The sequence below is a fragment of the Rhinatrema bivittatum genome, chromosome 1 (genome assembly GCF_901001135.1).
Source record: "Rhinatrema bivittatum chromosome 1, aRhiBiv1.1, whole genome shotgun sequence".
In the NCBI taxonomy this organism is placed as follows: Eukaryota; Metazoa; Chordata; class Amphibia; order Gymnophiona; family Rhinatrematidae; genus Rhinatrema; species Rhinatrema bivittatum.
In genome coordinates this window covers 9,065,989-9,074,457 of record NC_042615.1, presented here as the reverse complement: position 1 = coordinate 9,074,457, position 8,469 = coordinate 9,065,989, and positions in this window count along the sequence as shown.

The window sequence follows — 8,469 nt, the reverse complement described above, 5'->3', positions numbered from 1 at the left end:
AGTCTTGTGGGGGTCAGGAGGCCCCCCCAAGCTGGCAAAAAGTCCCTGGGGGTCCAGCGGGGGTCCGGGAGCGATCTCCTATGCTCGTGACGTCGGGGAACAGGAACCAAAATGGCGCCGGCGCCATTTTTCTATCAACGCACCCATGGCCCGATGCCCGAGAGTGGAAGATCACAACGGGACCCCCCCACTGGACCCCAGGTAATTTAAGACACTTTGAGGGGGTTCGGGAGGGTGGGGGATTTATTTTAAAGGGTCGGGGTGGGTTTTAGGGATGTTTTAGTGTGCCGGTTTTCCAGCCCTCCCCCGATTTACGATTTACACGATATTTAAGAAAACAAAACCACGACGATCCGATTCCCTCCCCCCCAGCCGAAATCGATCGTTAAGATGATCGATCACACGATACACATCTCTAATATATATATACACACATACACAGATACAGTATATTCTCTCTCTATATATATATATATTAGGGATGTGAATCGTTTTTTGACGATTTAAAATATCGTCCGAAATATTTTAAAGCGTAAAAAATCGTTAGAGGCGCGATACAATAGGAATTCCCCCGATTTATCGTCAAAAATCGTAAATCGAGGGAGGGGGGAGGGGAAGGGGGAGGGCGGGAAAACCGGCACACTAAAACAACCCTAAAACCCACCCCGACCCTTTACAATAAATCCCCCACCCTCCCGAACCCCCCTAAAATGTTTTAAATTACCTGGGGTCCAGTGGGGGGGTCCCGGTGTGATCTTCCACTCTCGGGCCACGGCTGCGTTAATAGAAATGGCTCTGGGGCTACCTTTGCCCTATCATATGACAGGGCAAAGGTAGCGCCGGCGCCATTTTGGTTCCTGTCACCCGACGTCACGAGCGCAGGAGATCGCTCCCGGACCCCCGCTGGACCCCCAGGGACTTTTGGCCAGCTTGGGGGGGCCTCCTGACCCCCACAAGACTTGCCAAAAGTCCAGCGGGAGTCCGGGAGCGACCTCCTGCACTCGCTGCCGTATTGCAAAATGGCACCGGCCGTATGGCCGGTGCCATTTTGCAATACGGCAATATGGCCATACGGCTCCAGTGGAAAGCCTGAGGGCCATTCTGGCCACTGCAGTTTTCTCCAACTGAAGATGTTAGAGTCTACCCAGAGTCTTTTCCATCTTGAGTTTTATCCTGGTTTTAGCTTGTCTCTTCTTGTCTGAATCTGAGTCCATCTGATCCTGTATCCATCTAAACCAGAGTCCTCATCTCATCCTTCAACATCTGAGCCCTCGTCTCATCCTTCAATGTCTGAATCCTATCACCATCAGCATCCATGTTCCAGTCCTCTACCACATCTGCCTCATGTCCGACCTGCCACTTCTGCTGCTCCCTGCAGCGAGTCCGAAAGGGCTAGGAATGGTCAGAGGACCATTCAGAGACCACCATTGCATTGGTGGTCTCCCAGAGGCATGCAGGTCCAGTGGAGGTCCCCAGGCTCCCAGTTCCCAGCTTGGGCCGTCTCGCTGCAAGGGCACACATATTCTCATCCCGCGCTGGGAGCGCCCCCTTGCGCTCCCTTCCACCGAAGTGCTACAAGGAGCGAGGAGTCAAGTTGAAGGAGGAGACAACTTGGACCTATTCCTGGGTTCACCACTATGTACTTGAGGAGAACAAAAAAGAGGAGTAAATTGGTATCCAGCAGGTATCATTAGCGAGAGAGTGAAAGAGAAGAACTTCATGAAAGGTAGGAGTTATTTGACATTGTCTATAATAGTATCAATCTGACCAAAGGACGATTTCCTATTAATTGGAAGGGTGGTTATTTTTCGCCCAAATTGATTGGAAGGAGAAGGAATTGGGCTAATAAACTGGAATTTGATTAACTCCTTTGTAAGATCTATTTCCCAGAATAAAGATCACAAATCAACTAAAATGAATTAAATTTGTAACATTATATTTGAAACAACTACCGTTGTAAAGAATTTACATCTATATAATCATTCATCAGTAAAAGTTATGATGGAAACCATTCATTGTTTCCAGCATGATTACAGCTTCTGTGATTTTCAGTGCTCTCTACAAGAATTTGAAACTAGGATCTGAGTAAAAACAATTCATAGGGCCTCAAAGATTTGTCTTCCCCCCACTCAGGGAATGATGGGCACTCAGATGAATTAATAACATGGGAATAACTTGTCTGCAAGAATTGTGTTTGAGGTGTGGTTACTGAGGACTTTATCCTGATCTATTAGTCCATAGTACATAGAAACATAGAAATGATGGCAGAAAAGGACCAAATGGTCCATCTAGTCTGCCGGGTAAGCTTATGGTAGTATCTGCTGTGCCATGTAGGTCTGGGAAACAGATAAGCACACATGCTTATCTGTTTCCCAGACCATAAAAGTCAGGGCTCTCATTGATTGCTGTTGAATCCAATTCTTTGTTATGTCTTGCTGTTGAAGCAGAGAGCAATATTTGAGTTGCATCAAAGTATCAGTCTTATTGGTTAAGGGTAGTAACCACCGCATCATCAAGTTACTCCCATACTTTTCCCCAGACTATAAAAGTTGAGGACCTTGATTGCTGAATGAATCCAATTCCCCTTTTTTCCCCCTACCATTAAAGTAGAGAGCAGTGTTGGAGTTGCATCAACAGTATCAAGGCTTATTGGTTAAGGGTAATAACTGCTATACCATCAAGTTACTCTATGCACTCTTTTCTTCATTTCCATCCTTTAGCCTTAAGGAATCCATGGTATTTAACCTATGGCCTTTTGAATTCTTTCACAGTTTTGGTTTTCACCACCTCCTCTGGAAGGGCATTCCAGGCATCCACGACCCTCTCCGTGAAGAAATATTTTCTGAGGTTGGTTCTGAGGCATCCTTCTTCTACTGATTTCTTTCCAATGGTATGGTTTAATATCACAAAAAAGATACGGAAAAGAAGCACAAAAACCCGAGTTCTGCAGTTCAAAAACACAAACTTTGATGAAATGGGGAAGTACCTGGAGGAAGAACTAAAAGGCTGGGAGAATGTGAGAGAAGTGGATCAACAGTGGACCAATCTAAAAGGAGCAATTGCCAAGTCAACTAATCTATATGTTAGAAAAGTAAAGAAAAGCAAAAGAAAAATGAAACCTATCTGGTTCTCAAAGGAGGTGGCTGACAAAATAAAGGCTAAAAGAACAGCATTCAACAAATACAAAAGATCCCAAAGAGAGGAGCACAAAGAAGAATATCTGGTAGAACTGAGGGAGACGAAGAAATCATCAAGAGAGCAAAAAGTCAAGCAGAAGAGAGGATTGCCAAGGAAGTAAAGAGAGGTGACAATACATTTTTCAGATACATCAGTGAAAAGAGAAAAGTTCAAAGTAGTATAGTGAAATTGAAAGGTGGAAAGGATCAATGTGTGGAGAGAGACGAAGAAATGGCAGAAATATTAAACGAATACTTCTGTTCTGTGTTCACGAAGGAGGACCCTGGAGAAGGACCATCCCTAGTTAACAAGATACTGGAGGGGAATGGAGTAGATGTAACTCCATTTACAGTAGAAAATGTATGGGAAGAGCTGGGGAAACTGAAAGTAGACAAAGCCATGGGACCTGATGAGGTTCATCCCAGGATACTGAGGGAGCTCAGAGATGTGCTGGCGGGTCCGCTGTGTGACCTGTTCAATTGATCCCTAGAAACGGGAGTGGTGCCGAGTGATTGGAGAAGAGCTGTGGTGGTTCCGCTTAACAAGAGTGGGAACAGAGAGGAAGCTGGTAACTACAGACCGGTTAGCCTCACTTCGGTGGTGGGAAAAGTAATGGAGTCACTGTTGAAAGAGAAAATAGTGAACTATCTACAGTCGGGAGAATTGCTGGACCAGAGGCAGCATGGATTCACCAGGGGAAGATCCTGTCAGACAAATCTGATTGACTTTTTTGACTGGGTAACCAAGGAATTGGATCAAGGAAGAGCGCTCGATGTCATCTACTTGGATTTCAGCAAAGCTTTTGATACGGTCCCGCACAGGAGACTGGTGAATAAAATGAGAAGCTTAGGCGTGAGTGCCGAGGTGGTGACCTGGATTGCAAACTGGTTGACGGACAGAAGACAATGTGGGATGGTAAATGGAGCTCTCTCTGAAGAGAGGGAGGTTTTAAGTGGTGTACCACAAGGATCGGTGTTGGGACCGGTCCTGTTCAATATATTTGTGAGCGACATTGCGGACGGGATAGAAGGTAAGGTTTGTCTTTTTGCGGATGACACTAAGATCTGCAACAGAGTGGACACGCTGGAAGGAGTGGAGAGAATGAGACGGGATTTAAAGAAGCTGGAAGAGTGGTCGAAGATATGGCAGCTGAGATTCAATGCCAAGAAGTGCAGAGTCATGCATATAGGGAGTGGAAATCCGAATGAACTATATTCGATGGGGGGAGAAGGGCTGATGTGCACGGAGCAGGAGAGAGACCTTGGGGTGATAGTGTCTAATGACATGAAGTCTGCGAAACAATGCGACAAGGCAATAGCAAAAGCCAGAAGAATGCTGGGCTACATAGAGAGAGGAATATCGAGTAAGAAAAGGGAAGTGATTATCCCCTTGTACAGGTCCTTGGTGAGGCCTCACCTGGAGTACTGTGTTCAGTTCTGGAGACCGTATCTACAAAGAGACAAGGACAAGATGGAAGCGGTACAGAGAAGGGCGACCAGGAAGGTGGAGGGTCTTCATCGGATGACATACGAGGAGAGATTGAACAATCTAAATATGTACTCCCTGGAGGAAAGGAGGAGCAGGGGTGATATGATTCAGACTTTCAGATACTTGAAAAACTTTAATGATCCAAAGACAACAACAAACCTTTTCCGTCGGAAAAAAATCAGCAGAACCAGAGGTCATGAGCTGAGGCTCCAGGGAGGAAGACTAAGAACCAATGTCAGGAAGTATTTCTTCACGGAAAGGGTGGTGGATGCCTGGAATGCCCTTCCGGAGGAAGTGGTGAAGTCTAAAACTGTGAACGACTTCAAAGGGGCAAGGGATAAACACTGTGGATCCATCAAGTCTAGAGGGCGTGAATAAAGAGGAGGCATTCAAACACTGCACGGAGCGGCAGTAGCCACAGAGGCATTCAAACACTGCACGGAGCGGCAGTAGCCACAGAGGCATTCACGGAGCGGGATGCCAGTGGCCAGTAGTTGGTGTTCCACCTTCACGGAGCGGAAGGATGGAGAGCTGCTATCTCAAAAAATAAAAAAATAAAAACAGGGGTGGGTAAGAGTATGGGGTATGGGTGTGGCCTGCTTGTTACAGTGGTTGCTACCCCTAATTGAGCTGGACGTTCACTTGGATGCAGATACGGCGCTGCTCTCTAAATTGGTGGTGGGGTGGAGGGGAATTAGGGCTGGAGGGTACTGGAAGCCAATAGTAACAGGTGGGAGAGAAAAAAAGGGGAAAAAATGGATAAAGTGCGTAGCTTGCTGGGCAGACTAGATGGGACGTTTGGTCTTCTGCCGTCATTTCTATGTTTCTAATGATAAAATTTTATACAACTTAATATAACTCAACTTTATATTAGCAAATTTCAGTAAAAATACATGTTACCAATATTTATATTTGACAACTCTGGGTAATCGCAAAGTGCTTAACACTGATGTTATTATTATTAACAGTTCTAATTTCTCCCAACCGGGCCCTCATTTCACCTTCTGGCTTCTTCAGGTGAATTTATATGCTGTTGAATCAATGGTCTATCTCTCACAACACTCCTATATATTCTTTGCCATTCCAATAAGGACACCCATGATTTTCATTGTATCTGCAACTATATATTGTATCTGTATCTTGTTTGTCTGTATTAAAAAATACCTCATGTCAGATATGTTGTATGGAACTTAGATCAAATAATAAATATATCTTTTAAAATCACTGTTACTCAATAAATGCATCCAAAAAATGTTTTTAAGAAAAATTTTGACTGTCATTTGTATATCTCTACAAGATGTTACCTGTGTCTACTTTTATGAACCGCTGTCATCACTATTCACGATATCCAACTTTTATATAATTCTGTCTCGCAATTCTCACCCTAAACACAAATCACCAATGTATTAACCTTTCTTTACATTTTAAATTTCATTTACTGAGGGAACCGTATCGGTCCCTCATCCTTACCGGACTGTTAACTCATCACAGTACTATCCTAATCTACTCTCTTCACTGCCAATTACCCACCCCTCAAATCGCTCAATCCCTCAATGTTTTACCACCCCTACTACCTACCACAATCCCACAAAATCAAAAAATGACTCTTTACTGTGCTAGTGTTATATAGACATAACCATTATTCAAACACCCATAAATATCCACTTTAATACTCCACAAGAAATTTTAACCCCACACTCTTGAAACCAACTTCTCATCCTACTCACCTTTAAAAAGTTTTTTTAGAACCATTGGAACCTCCCTGTTGTATTTAAAGACCTGGTATCTCACCAACACGGCTTTTCCTTTTCATGTTAACAATTTTTGCCGTTTAAGTGGCGCTAAGTAAGCTTCACATTCAAACTGAAAATCAAAAAATAAAGGAATACATGTATAAAAACCATCAAATCTCACTCTGCCTTCAAACCACCATACTCCCCAAAACTTAAAGCCTACAAACTTACTTCCACCAATTGCTCCAATGTTGCTCCTGCGATATTAAAGACGCGGTGAATGGGCCCCATCACCCGTTCCTTAAATACTGACCATCTGCTTCAATTCTAACCAATCTCTACGTTACAGGACGTAAAATCTGCCCATTGGCACCACATACTCCACACCCCTCTTCTCCCCCAATCCACTAATGTTCATCCAATAGCGGACCACCGCTTGATACTACTAGTAAAATGCCTCCCATTCGATTTTTTAGTTTAACCCGTGGGGAATAAGAGTACCCCATTGAAAAATTAATCTTTGCTCTTGCTGTCGCAATTGTAAAGAAACATTGCCTCCCCAGGGGCACAATAACTGTTTAAGAACAGTAAATCTTATTTGTTCAATTGTATGCGATGCCTCTAACCAATGATGAACTAAAGGCGCTTCCAATTTACCGGTGCGTATGCAGCTCCTATGCTGAATGATCCGAGTTCTAACCGGTAAAATAATATGTCCAATGTACAATTTAGAACACGGGCATTGTGAGGTAGAGATGAGATATGTGTCATTTTATGAAAGTCTGAATTTGTGATATTTGTTGATATAAAAATGCAATAAAGGAAATATCAGAGAGAACATAATTGTGCTTTTACTCCACTCTGAAACACTCTGAAATGAGTATTTGTGGTTGTTATTATTTAATAGGCACAAGAAGAGAGAGTAGTATTGCCTAATATTAGGATTGCTATTTATTAGGTGTATGTATATATATATATATATATCTATATAACTACACACACACATACATACACACAGAATATTCTTTATAGACCCATAGATAGACACATTACTCTGTGTCTATACATACAGAATTCTCTCTCTCTCTCTCATATATATATAATCTAGAGAGAGAATTCTGTATGTATAGAGACAGAGTGATGCTCTCTATGGGTCTATAAAGAATATTCTGTGTGTGTGTGTGTATGTATATATACACACACACAGAATATTCTTTATAGACCCATAGAGAGCATCACTCTGTCTCTATACATACAGAATTCTCTCTCTCTCTCTCATATATATATAATCTAGAGAGAGAATTCTGTATGTATAGAGACAGAGTGATGCTCTCTATGGGTCTATAAAGAATATTCTGTGTGTGTGTGTGTATGTATATATACACACACACAGAATATTCTTTATAGACCCATAGAGAGCATCACTCTGTCTCTATGCATAAAGAATTCTCTCTCCCTCTCTCTCTATATATATATATATACACACACAGAATATTTTTTATAGACCCATAGAGAGACATCACTGTCTCTTTACATACAGAATTCATTCTCTCTCTCTCTCTCTCTCTCTCTCTCTCTATATATATATACATACATACACACACAGAATATTCTTTATAGACCCATAGATAGGCACATTACTCTGTCTCTATACATATAGAATTATCTCTTTCGCTAGATATATATATTATATATATATATATATATATATATATATACACACAGAATATTCTTTATAGACCCATAGGGAGACATTACTCTGTCTCTATACGTACAGAATTATCTCTCTCTCTAGATAGATAGATATATACACACACACACAGGATATTCTTTTAGACACACATACTATTCTTTCTCTATACACAGAGTACTCTCTCTCTCACTATATTTACGTAGAGTATTCATTTTAGACACATATACACACATTATACGCTCTCAATGCACACGCAGTGTACTCTCTCTTCATACACACATACAGGTGAATTTTCAAAGGAGTTACATGCATAAATCTAACATATTATCATAGTAATTTTCAAAAGCCATTTACGTGCATAAAATGCACTTACATGAG